Raw genomic sequence first — 13,808 nt, forward strand, 5'->3', positions numbered from 1 at the left:
AGTCCAGACAAACCTCTGACTGCTGAGCAGAGCCCTTAGGTCTCAGCAAGGTCCTGTCTAACACTTCTTCCTCAAAAGCGAATCTCCTTTATTAAGAAAAACAACACACACAGACAAATCCATGAGTTATACTCAGAATAATCTGGCTCTAAATCTTTGGTAGCAAACACACATGGCCAATTAGACATTCAGCTAGTCTGTACAAGAACCAATGCATGCAGATCAAATCATTATTGCTTTATTGAAATGAATTGCTTTAGAAAAGGTTTCAGTTGGTGGTAAAATAGTTCAATAGGTACATTTTCATATCAAGACAAACAGAACACCCCCCTTCCCACTCCAGCTATAAAAATAAAGAAATGGAATTATGCTAACTAATAAAAAGCATAACACAGTCCATCTCACGTGTCTTGGGTCTTCACAGGCTGACGCTAGATGAAATCCAGTTGACTTCCATCAGTCCATGGTAGGAAAAATAGTCCATAGCAAAGTTATAATCCATTATGGGAAAAAGCAGGTGTCTGACCTTTCTCAGTCCAACTCCATCTTTTTCCAACTTCTTACCAACTTCCTTCTTCTTCCCAGAATTCTTCATAAGGAACACCCCCTCCTGGGTCTTGTTGTCCCACCTAACTTTCTCATGAGAGCTTGAGAGTTGTTACCATGTTTTGTGGCAGAATTATTTTGACTACGAAAGTCTTTGCTCTCTGCTCATCTTAGCAACGAGATAACCAGAGAGCGAAGCTTCTCTGAAACAGCATGAAAAACTTTCCTACTACAGAGCAGACTTTAAATCAAGATGGATGCTGTCAAGACAATATTATGACTACGAAACCCATTCTAGCATCTCATAAAAACACAGATCATCACAAAGGGCATAGCTTCGCTTTAGTTTTATCATTACTATTGCCCTGCCTTTGACAAACATCACAACTTTGACAGAAATTCTTAATCTGCCTTCCCATCTCAGGCCAGTAGAAATTTTGTGATATTCTTTGTTTGGTTTTGTTAATGCCTAGATGAGCAGCAAATACATCTGAGTGTCCCCTTTCTATTATTTGCTGGCGATATTTCAAAGGAACCACTAACTGTTTTTGAAGATTTTCCCCTCCTTTCTTGGGGTTCAGCAGAGACTCTCTGTACAATAAGCCCTGTTCAATGCGGAACCTGTCAGGTCTTTCAGGGGTTAACTGTACTTCAGAAACATTCTCAAAGCAGCATTTCAGTGTGGAATCTGCTTTCTGTTCCTGAGTGAACATATTGCTTTGGGGAATATTAAGTTGAATTATCTCGGCTGAATCCTTACTGTCAGGCATTCCCTTCCTCTGACTTTCATTCCCTTCCTCAGCTGTCCCTGTTTTTTCTTGTTGGGAACATGTTAGAACTAAAATCCTCTTTACATGCTCAGAGAGGTCAATTCCAATCAAAAGCGCTGCTGGCAACTGTGAAGAAATTCCTATTCTCCAATGTCCTTCCCATCCCTGATAATGAATGGGTAATTTAGCCACAGGCAAAATGACAGCTTCTTCTCCAATTCCCTTCACAGACAGGTTTTTGCCTTTTAAAATGTATTTCTGAGGGACTATACCAGGGTGACATAGGGTTACTTGTGAGCACGAGTCCTTCAGAGCTATGCATTTATTATTAAAGATATAGATATAGTCTCCAGCCGTTTTAAATAACTCTTGGTCTGTTTTAATTAAAAAGCAATGTCTAACTTCTGCCAAAGGAAGATCAGGTTCACTATATTCAGCTTGTGTAGAGAGCTCAGCTTGTGTTGCCATAGCGACTGACTCCTCCCTTGGTGGATTAACGTGTTCCTGCTGCACACAGTATACAGCTTTAGGCTTAATTAAATTTCCTTTCTGTGGCCCAAATTCTCTATTTTTACCACACTGGGTTGAAATGTGGCCTTTCTCTCCACACCGGAAACAAGTCCTAAAGTTCAGTTGATCATTCCCAGCGCCCTTAACTCCTTTTCCCTCCAAATTTTGGTTTCTGGTCTGGTTCTGATCTGAGGGCTTGCCCACAAAATGGCCCCCAACCTTCTGCTGGTTCTTAAATTGTCCTCTGGGATATTTATTTGTGTCCTCCCAAGCTTTCCTCACAACTTTTCCCTCAGAAAAGCTGGGTTTTCTAATCTGGGAAATAAAATCAGCAACCTCCCCTGCCTCTTGTAAATTTCTGGGTTTCTTGTCCCTGACCAAATACTTCAGTTCTCCAGGTAAGACAGAATAAAACTGCTGCAGTCCAATGAGGTTTTTCAGATCCTGTACTGTCTGAACTCCCTCCTGTACAAGCCATTTGTCCAGATATCTGGCCAAGTTTGCCCCTAACTGAGAGTAAGACTCATCAGGTTTCTTGGTCAGAGCCCTGAATTTCTGTCTCAAATGTTCTGAATTTATGCCATACCGGGCAAAAACTAACTTTTTGAATTCCTCATAATTTTTAATTAATTCTGTAGGGATCTCCGCATAGATTTCAGCCAGGCCTGCACTAATTTGAGATCTCAACACTATCATTCTTTCAGATTCCCTCACTTCAAAATCTTCACATGCTCTCTCAAACATCACCAGAAATTATTCAGGATCATCTCCTTTTCTAAAGACTGGGAATCTTTTCAGGTCTGCCTTTGACAACTGTCTCCTGTCAGAGTTATCTCTGCGACTGTTATTGTTATTATTGACCTAAGCTTCCAGTTCTAGCCTCCTAGGTTCAAATGCCATTCTCTCCTTTTCCAGGGCAATTTTCTCCCTCTCCATCTCTAAGGTCATTTGTCTCTCCTCAGCTTTGGCCTTCATTTCTAGCTCCATTTGTTTCAACCTGTATTCGTGTGCTTGAGCCAATTCCAACTTTCTGAATTCTAATGGGACTTCCCTTGAGGTCTCTCTCTCCTGATCTGAGGTAAATCCTTCCTCAGAATCCCCATTTTCATTATCTGACCCAACTGCCATTACACAAGGCACTTGCTCAGCTTTCTTTCCCCTGGTTAAAGGCATTTTCCTTTCTTCAGACTTCTGATTCAACTTTCAAGCCTCAATTTATAAGTACACTTTTTCCCTGTCAGTGAGAGTCTGTGTTACAACTTAGCTTCCAGCACTCATCCACTGGCAAGCTAGCTACAGTGTCTAGGCCTCTCCCTCCAGCTAGGTCTCACACCAAAGACAGAGCTTCTTTCCCTGCCTCAGGCACCAAAACAACTTGAATTACCAGCTTCCCCTATCCCAGGTTTAGCTGACTTGAGTCACCTCAGCTTCTCTGCCCTTGGCTCTGCTTTGTTCCCTCAGAGTTCTCCCTTAAACTCAGGACAAGCTAGCCAACTTGCCACAGATTCTGCTTTGGGCAACTCTCCTCAGAAATGGTTTCCACAGAGCCAGTCCCTATCTCAGTCCCCAATCTGAGTTTCAGAGCCCTCCTACTAGACTTTCTCCCCATGAGACAAGTCCTAGGAGGTTACCCACTTGTCCACTCAGACTTCCCTGACTAAAGATCTGCTCTGGGCACCTTTCAGTCCAAGGCTTTACTGGACCACACTCGTATCCCACACGCTGGACACCAGTTATATGTAGCGGGCCACTCTGAAGCCTCTACCAACTCAGGCCTCCAGGAGTGCTCACTACTCTTCTTCAAACTGCTGCCACCAATTATAATGAATATTCAAAAAGGACAAGTGTTTTTTCCAAAACAAAACATGTTTATTGGAATAACAAACTTAAAATAAGTAAATCACAGGTGGATAATCAAGTTGTAAATCACTAAATCACACACAGACTTTTCCTCACTGACTACTTTGTCTCACAGGCCTTCAAACATGCTAATCACTAACTCAATCTCTCAGTCTATCAATCTCTCACTCTCACACCTCACACACCCCTTTATATATTCCAGCTCCTCCCCCTTCAGCACCATCCTTCGTCCCCTCATTGGCTGATGTTCCACTGCCCAGCTGTGATCGACAGGTGAGAGCAGGGCTGTATGTTACAGTCTCTTTTTCCTCTTGTTCCAAAATTAGATTATATATTCTACTTACTGCTCCCTTCATCAAAGCACCTTTCTGCATGTCTTCATATAATGATAGAAATTGTTTATGCTAAGTACATTACATTTGCCATTAGTTTTCAGCAATTCATTTGTCCAACTATCTAACTGGATATAATTATACCATGATAATTTATTAATTTGAAGTTTAATTATAATCTGAACCTTTGATCTCATTTTAATCATCCAATCCTTCAATCTGGCAACTTTTTTGTCCTCAAACAAATCATCTAAACCCTTTAAGTTTGCTAGGAAATTTTCTGTTTCAGTCACTAATTTTAATGGTGAAGTAAAGGGACATAAATTCTTTTTATATCTATTCCAGACATTTAACATGTTTCTTATAAAAGGGTTGTTCACCTGATTTATTGTATTTCTTTTGGTACATTAAATATTTTTCAACATTCCCATTTATTTCTGAGGATTGCATATCCCACCAAATTAACTTTCCTTTGTTATATATAATATATCCAATAAATCTTAACTGATTCGCTATAGTAATTCTTTATATTAGGAATACCTAAACCTCCTTTTTTTTAGCCTTATACCAATATCTTTTATTTATTCTAGATTTTTACATTGATTACAAAATCCATTAATTAATTCCTGTCAATACTTAAAATCATCTTCTTCTAATTGTATTGGGAGCATCCTGAATAAAAAGGTAATTTTGGTAATATTTTCATTTTGATCATGGCAATTCTCCCAAACCATGATAGTTTCAATGTAGAATACTCCTGCAAATTATCTTTAATACCACTTTTTAATTGATTAAAATTTTGCTCCTTTAATTTTTGAGTCACTTTAACTATATCTATACCTAAATATTTAATATAATGACACATTTTAAAACTATATTTATTTACAAACATTTCTTCTTCATGTTTATTATGATTAAATATCATTATTTGTGTTTTTTGCCAGTTTCAGATTAACTATTAATCCTGTTATTTCCCCAAATTTTTCTAAATGATTTTTAATGTTATCCATACTTTCTCATGGGTTTTTAATGGTCAATAATTAATCATCAACAAATAAATTAACCTTAATTGTATAATTTTTTCCTAATCCTTTATCATTTCTTATTGCATTAGCTAGCAGTTCTATAACCGTACAAAACAATATTGGTAAAAGTGGACAGCCTTGTCTTGTGCCTCGGCCTAGATAAATCCGCTCTGTTAAACCATTAACTATTACTTCTGAAGTATTATCTAAATATAATTGGTCTATAACCCCTATAAATCTTTTACCAAATTCTCAACCCTTTATAAGCAGCTCTAATGTGATAAAAGAATATTAGAAGAGATTAAAGAAGAAGAAATTGCTGAAGTTATTAATAAACTGGGAAATGGTAAAGCACCAGGCCCTGATGGATTAGGTCCAGAATATTATAAACATTTTACGTAGTTCCATTTTGATACCTAAGCTAAAAATGTTTTATACCAAAATATTGGAAGGAGAGACAATGCCACCTTCTTGGAAACATTCATTAACGATTCTTACCACAAAACCCAACAAGGATCTAACAGATCTGGGATCTTATAAGCTTATATCTCTAATAAATCAAGATGCCAAGATTTTTACTGCTATACTAGCAAATAGACTAAGATTCATAGCAAATTATATTAAAGAGAATCAATATGGCTTTATAAAAGGAAGACAACTGGATAATTTAACTAGATGAGTTTTGAATATTATATATGACATAGAAAAGGAAAAACGCAATTATTTTATCACTAGACATATTTAAGGCCTTTGATTGTGTGGAATGGGAAAAGGACATTAAATGAAGGAAACTTTTAACAAAGACAAAGCCTAACTTGTCTGTTACCTACTCCCAATTACTGAGGCTGGAAAGATGCAACCAGAGGAATTTTAGCAAAATATAGATATAGCATGAATAATTAATACAGGAATAATAAACTCTCCAGAGAAATTCGAGTTAAATTGAATGGCATTTTGAGAAAAAGTTCTAAGAAATATGCAAGATAAAGAATCTAGTATAAAAGAAATAAATTAAGATTTTGAAACATATCCCATGGCAAATAAGACAGAAAAGGAAACAATATGCAGAGCTGACATACCTCTTGAGAGCAAATTCAATTACATACAAGTGGTTGATACCTGAAGATGTCTTTTTCCAGTTCTACTTGCAGAGTTATTCTCTTTATTCAACAATAAAGGCAAAAGACTATGAAACAAAGAGGGAGGAAATGGGTGGGTAGGAAAGAAGAGAAAAAGGTAAATGAGAAACAGGAAGAGGAGCAATCAAGTGAACCATTGGGACCAAACTCAGAAGGAAGTTGCGAAGCATCAAAGGAAAGTCCACAATGGAAACAAGAGGATCCAAGAGGAAAGAAAACCTTAATAATAAAACTGGGATGACCAAATGAATATAAAATCAGCTTAGAATTCTTTTAATTAATGTAAATGGCTTAAACTCACCCCAAAAATGTAAAAGAATTTACCAACAATTTCAGAAATTAAACTTGGATATTATCTGCCTCCAAGAAACCCATATGAAAATAGCAGATCAACATCTATTAGAAAATGAAAAATTAGGAGAATAATTTATAGCATCAGACTCCGATAAGAAAAAGAGAGGTGTGGCAACATACAGTATATAACAGAAGTGAGTACACCCCCTCACATTTCATAAATATTTTAGTACAGTAGTGCCTCGCTTAGTGATGTGGGATACCAGTTGTCCAGTTGTCCAGTTGTCCAGTAAAGCCTTGGCTAAAGTGGCAAGAGCAAAAGGACTTCAGTTAGGGTCACCTGAAGTGGAAAGTGTGGGCATCTCTAGGATTTGACTCAAGGGGAGCAAATCTAGTGGAGAGGCACTTCAGCTTCAGAGTGGACAACTGATTTATGAGCTCTGTGGTGGCCATTTTGTGAGGGAGAGTAGCCCCAAGGCAGAGACTGTGGCGAGTTGGTCAGAGTGTCCTGAGTTGGGTGAACTCTGAGAGGACAGACCAAGCCCAGCAAAGCTGAGGGATCTCCATTTTAAACAGCTCCAGTGAGTGGAGAGAGCTGTGGTGATTCTAAAGGCAGTAATATAAAATAAGTATCCTTAGTGGGCAAGAGGCCCAGAAAAGGGGAAAAGAAGACGACATAGAAGCTTAGTTACAGTTTCTAGTGTCAGATCAGCTGGAACACACTGCAAATATATATCAGACCTTAACACAGAAAGGAAAAAAGTATTTTAAACAGAGGCTTGGAAATAGTCAGGAGCCTTTTGTGTAAGAAACATGCCTTTGACGCGCAGTAAAATGGCTGAAAGTGAGCCTAAATCTCCAGAGATGTCTGAGGGAACTGGAGAGGTGACTGATGGAGAAGGGGACAGATTTACCTCAGAGCGGGAGGAAGAAATTAATGGGGAACAGTTATCAGAACTGAGGAAAATTCAATTAGCTCAGGAACATGAATATAGAATGAGACAAATAGAAAAAGAGGAAAGATTGGAGAGAGAGAAAATGGAAATGGAAAAGGAGGAAAGAATAGAAAGAGAGAGAATTGCCCTAGAGAAGGAGAAAAGAGAGAGACAATTTGAACTGGAGAAACAGCGTATGGCATTGGAGATAAGAAGGATGGAATTACTGAACCAGAACAATAATAATAGGGAAAATGAGGAGAGCCAATTATCAAAAGTAGATTTAAAGAAATTTCCATCCTATAAACAAGGGGATTCGGTTGAAGCGTTCCTTACAAATTTTGAGAGAGCAGCCTCAGATTTTTCTCTCAGAGAAGCAGAGAAAATGGTAGTTTTAAGGTCTCTGATTAGTGGGAAAATGGCAGAAATCTATGCTGATATGCCAATTGAACTCAGTAAAGATTATTCAGAGTTTAAAAAGTTGGTTTTTCTTAGATTTGGCATTAATTCAGAACACCTCAGACAGAAATTCAGAAAGCTCACCAAGAAATCAGATGAAACTTTCACACAGCTGGGTTATAACTTAGAGAGATGTTTGGACAGGTGGTTGGAACAGGAGAATGTACAGACTTTTCAACAGTTAAAAAAATATTGTAGGTTTGGAGCAGTTCTATTCCTTACTCCATGGTGAACTTAAATATTTGGTTCAGGAAAGGAAACCTACTGACATTAGACAGGCTGCGCAGATTGCTGATTTTATTTCACAAATAAGGGGGCCTGTAAGTTATGAGGAAAAAGGTATGAGGAAAACATGGGATCCAAAGTACTCCAAAGAGCCAGGTCAGGGTCAGGCTAAAATGGGCAGCCATTTTGTGGGTAAAACTTCTGGGCAGAGCCAGTCCAGGAACCAGATTTTGGAGGGAAAAGAAAAATCAGAAAAGTTCACTAACAGGCTCATGGGGAGATAAAATTTGCTTTGCTTGTCAAGGCAGGGGACACATTGCTTCCCAGTGTTTTAACACAACTCAAAAGAAAGAAATTTCTCCTCAGAAAGTGAATTTGAAAGAGGCAAAGTCTGTGTATTGTATACAGAACAGCCAAATGAGTCCCTCTAGAGATAGCCCTGTTGCCATGGGAACGCAGCCAGAAGCAGCAGCTAGCTCTTCAGAAATGGATACTTCTAGTGGCCAGAATACAGAATATGAGGATCTGCCAATAGCTGAAATAAGACATTGTTTGTACATTCAGATAAATTCTCAGCTACTGGAATCAGCTGGGGACAGAATAAAAATTTTAGGACAGAATTACACTGCTTTACGAGACACTTGCTCACAAGTTTCAATCTGCCACTCTGATATTGTACCTCAGGGATGTATAATTCCTGACCAGAACATGATTCTCAAAGGAATAGGGAAGGAGATAGTGAGCTTGCCTGTGGCAGATGTTTTAGTTGATTATCAAGGATGGCGGGGAGTTTGGCGAATGGGGGTTTCTTCTCAAATTCCTACACCTTGTCTTATTGGCACTGACTTAACAAAGCATGTCAAGAGTGCCTTGTTGATTACGCGATCACAACCTGAACAAAGGGAAGCTAGTAATGGTACTGGCTCTCAAGAACAAGAAGAGAACATACCCCAGGCTGAGGCGTTTTCGTTAGAAATACCTCAGAAAAGAGTATTTGCCAGGGATCAGATAGCAGACCCCACTTTAAAAAGCTGTTTTGGAGAAGTGGCTGGCAAAGGATTATCCCCTAAACATGGGTTGCTCTACAAAGAAAAACTAATTAATATTCCAAAAGGAGGGCCTGAGATTAAAAGTCAGTTGATTGTTCCTGATAAATATCATCCTATGATTCTAGAAAAGGGACATTTAGGTATTGCAGAAACTAAGCAAAGAATGTGTTTAGTCGTTTAGTCGTGTCCGACTCTTCGTGACCCCATGGACCAGAGCACGCCAGGCCCTCCTGTCTTCTACTGCCTCCCGGAGTTGTGTCAGGTTCATGTTGGTTGCTTCGCAGACACTGTCCAGCCATCTCATCCTCGGTCGTCCCCTTCTCCTCTTGCCGTCACACCTTCCTAACATCAGGGTTTTTTCCAAGGACTCTTTTCTTCTCATGAGATGGCCAAAGTACTGGAGCCTCAGCTTCAGGATCTGTCCTTCCAGTGAGCCCTCAGGGTTGATTTCCTTTAGAACTGATAGGTTTGTTCTCCTTGCAGTCCAGGGGATTCTCAAGAGCCTCCTCCAGCACCACAATTCAAAGGCATCAATTCTTCGGCGGTCTGCTTTCTTTATGGTCCAGCTCTCACTTCCATACATCACGACAGGAAAAACCATAGCTTTGACTATTCGGACTTTTGTTGGCAATGTGATGTCTCTGCTTTTCAAGATGCTGTCAAGATTTGTCATCGCTTTCCTCCCAAGAAGAAGGCGTCTTTTAATTTCAGGGCTGCTGTCTCCATCTGCAGTGATCATGGAGCCCAGGAAGATAAAATTTGACACTGCCTCCATATCTTCCCCTTCTATTTGCCAGGAGGTGATGGGACCAGTGGCCATGATCTTAGTTTTTTTGATGTTGAGTTTCAGACCGTTTTTTGCACTCTCCTCTTTCACTCTCATTACAAGGTTCTTTAATTCCTCCTCACTTTCTGCCATCAGAGTGGTATCATCTGCATATCGGAGGTTGTTGATATTTCTTCCGGCAATCTTAATTCCGGCTTGGGTTTCTTCCAGTCCAGCCTTTCGCATGATGTATTCTGCATATAAGTTAAATAAGCTGGGGGACAGTATACAGCCTTGCCGTACTCCTTTCCCAATTTTGAACCACTCAGTTGTTCCATGACCAGTTCTAACTGTTGCTTCCTGTCCCACATATAGGTTTCTTAGGAGATGGATAAGGTGGTGAGGCACTCCCATTTCTTTAAGGACTTGCCATAGTTTGCTGTGGTCCACACAGTCAAAGGCTTTGGCATAGTCAATGAAGCAGAAGTAGATATTTTTCTGGAACTCTCTGGCTTTCTCCATAATCCAGCGCAAGTTAGCAATTTGGTCTCGAGTTCCTCTGCCTCTTCGGAATCCAGCTTGTACTTCTGGGAGTTCTCGGTCCACATACTGCTGAAGCCTACCTTGGAGGATTTTGAGCATAACCTTGCTAGCGTGTGAAATGAGTGCAATTGTACGGTAGTTGGAGCATTCTTTGGCACTGCCTTTCTTTGGGATTGGGATGTAGACTGATCTTTTCCAATCCTCTGGCCACTGTTGAGTTTTCCAAACTTGCTGGCATATTGAATGTAGCACCTTAACAGCATCATCTTTCAAGATTTTAAGTAGTTCAACTGGAATGCCATCACCTCCACTGGCCTTGTTGTTAGCCAGGCTTTCTAAGGCCCACTTGACTTCGCTCTCCAGGATGTCTGGCTCAAGGTCAGCAACTACATTGTCTGGGTTGTCCGGGATATCCAAATCTTTCTGATATAATTCCTCTGTGTATTCTTGCCACCTCTTCTTGACGTCTTCTGCTTCTGTTAGGTCCCTCCCATTTTTGTCTTTTATCATGTTCATCTTTGCGCAAAATGTTCCTCTAGTATCTCCAATTTTCCTGAACAGATCTCTGGTCTTTCCTTTTCTGTTATCTTCCTCTATTTCTTTGCATTGTTCATTTAAGAAGGCCCTCTTGTCTCTCCTTGCTATTCTTTGGAAGTCTGCATTCAATTTTCTGTAACTTTCCCTATCTTCCTTGCATTTTGCTTCCCTTCTCCTCTCTGCTATTTCTAAGGCCTCGTTGGACAGCCACTTTGCTTTCTTGCATTTCCTTTTCTTTGGGATGATTTTCGTTGCTGCCTCCTGGACAATGTTACGAGCCTCTATCCAAAGTTCTTCAGGCACTCTGTCCACCAAATCTAGTTCCTTAAATCTGTTCTTTACTTCCACTGTGTACTCATAGGGGATTTGGTTTAGATTATACCTGAGTGGCCCAGTGGTTTTTCCTACTCTCTTCAGTCTAAGCTTGAATTTTGCTATGAGAAGCTGATGATCAGAACCGCAGTCAGCTCCAGGTCTTGTTTTTGCTGACTGTATAGAGCTTCTCCATCTTTGGCTGCAGAGAATATAATCAATCTGATTTCGATATTGCCCATCTGGTGATTTCCATGTATAGAGTCGCCTCTTGTGTTGTTGGAAAAGAGTGTTTGTGATGACCAGCTTATTCTCTTGACAAAACTCTATTAGCCTTTGTCCTGCTTCGTTCTGAACTCCAAGGCCAAACTTCCCTGTTGTTCCTTTTATCTCTTGGCTCCCTACTTTAGCATTCCAGTCCCCTAGAATGAGAAGAACATCTTTCTTCTCATACCTCTGAATACTTCTGAATACCTCAGAAGTATTATTGGCCAAAAAGGGGAAAGGAGATAAAAGAATTCTCTCAAGCTTATGACACATGTCAGGGAGAAAGAAATAGTGAGGATAAGGCCAACAGGGAGGACAGGAATAGGGATGATTATAAAAATTATATGGAAGATATTGTTAAGACTTTTATTCAACTGAGGCAGGAACACACTGAACAACAGAAACAGGAACACAGAGAGGTGTCAGAACTTAGAACGAGTGAGGATGAGGTGAAACAGGTTAATTTTGTGCATATGAAATAAAAAGAAAATCAGGAAACATCATGCTACCCTGAGATAGTAAAACTGAAAACTTTAGAGGAAAGTAAATTGAAGTCAGCAGAAGTAGTATCTAAGGAAAAGATACAGCTAACTGAAAAGGCTGATAATTCTGTGTCTGCACCCATAGCTAAAACCAAGCAACAAGAAACCCTATCTAAGAAACTTAAGAATGAAGAAGTAGCACTAGAGAAAGTTAAAGATGCATCTAAAATTAAACAAGTAAATAAAAGAGAAATGCAAGGAGTACTAAAGAAATTTACTCTAGTTATAGAAATAAGGAAAGAAGCTAGAGGGAAATCTATGATAAGGATAGCAGGCTATACCCAGCAGGAGGAAAGAAATGTCAGATGTATAGCCTCTCCTTTAAAAATTATAAAAGTTATAAGAAAAGACAAGAAGATCCAGGGGTTGAGCAGATGTAAAGAGACCCTGGAAAAGTTGCAGACTACATTAAAGAAAAGTCAACACTGTATCCAGAGAGGTCATGTCCAGAGATGTCATCATATCCAGAGAGGTCGTGTCCAGAGATGTCATCATATCCAGAGAGGTCGTGTCCAGAGATGTCATCATATCCAGAGAGGTCGTGTCCAGAGATGTCAACGTATCCAGAGAGGTCGTGTCAAGAGGCATCTTCATGTCGTGAGGGGTGCAGAGGTCCAGAGTGTCTTCAACATCATCGCTGTAGCAGGATTCGAAACCAGAGCCGTGCTGAGCAAAGCAGATGAAGAAGATCATCAGCCAGCTGAGTTCCTGAGTGGAAAGCTGCAGCCGAGGTGGATACATTGTGCTTCGAGGGAACGTAAGTGGGACAAAAGAGGGTGGTTGTTACAGGAGAATAAGCCGTGCAAAGGAAAAGGACAATTTGGACTATGCACAGACTCAATACTATTAATGGACTTACGAACTAAGAAAGCTTACAAGAACAAGCTTGCAAACTGGAAGAGAGACTTGCAAAATATGAACTTTAAATTCCGTAAGGAAAGAAAGACTCAAAAGATAGCTGCTGAAGCGTGGGCTCGAAGACCTATCGAAGAACAAATTGTCCACTGAAAAATAAATGTAGAATGTAATAAACTGTTTTAGTTATGTATAAGTAAAAATAAGTAATTATAAATGTAATTGCATTGAAAATGAAAGAATGGTAAGTAATGTAGAAATTAATAAGCTGTTCCTGTTATATGTAACTAAAAGTAAGTAACTGCAAAAGTACTGTAAATGAAAAATTGATAAGCAACGAGAAAAAAAAATTGTAAAAACAAAGTTGAAAAGGGTAATTACAAATGATAAGTAATTGAAGATAAAAATGTGCTGTGTTTATGATGGTTATGGTAATGTTGTGGTTATTAATGTAATTTGCTTGCTGTTGTTTTGTGTTGAAAAGCACTATAGCTTTTCATCACAAAACAACTTATTAAGGGGGAAGGTATGTGACGGCTGCGATGACGTCACCTGCCTATCATGGTTATGCTGGAACCCATCTGCCTATAGCAGAGCAGGAGGTGGGACTCCAGGAGGTGGAGCTGTGTATATAAGGGGGGGAGTGAATGAGGTGAGACAGGTTTTAGTTAGGAGTTAAGAGTTATGGAGAGTTATGAAGAGTTAAGGTCTGAGTGATAGTGTGTATGAGGGGATACTTTATTATTACTGATTGCCTTTTTATTTTAGTTGATAAAGTGATTTACCATTCCTTCTGTTGTTATCAATAAAATATAAGTTTTTATTTTTAAAATCATACATTT

Source organism: Pogona vitticeps, chromosome 4 (assembly GCF_051106095.1).
Source record: "Pogona vitticeps strain Pit_001003342236 chromosome 4, PviZW2.1, whole genome shotgun sequence".
Taxonomy (NCBI): Eukaryota; Metazoa; Chordata; class Lepidosauria; order Squamata; family Agamidae; genus Pogona; species Pogona vitticeps.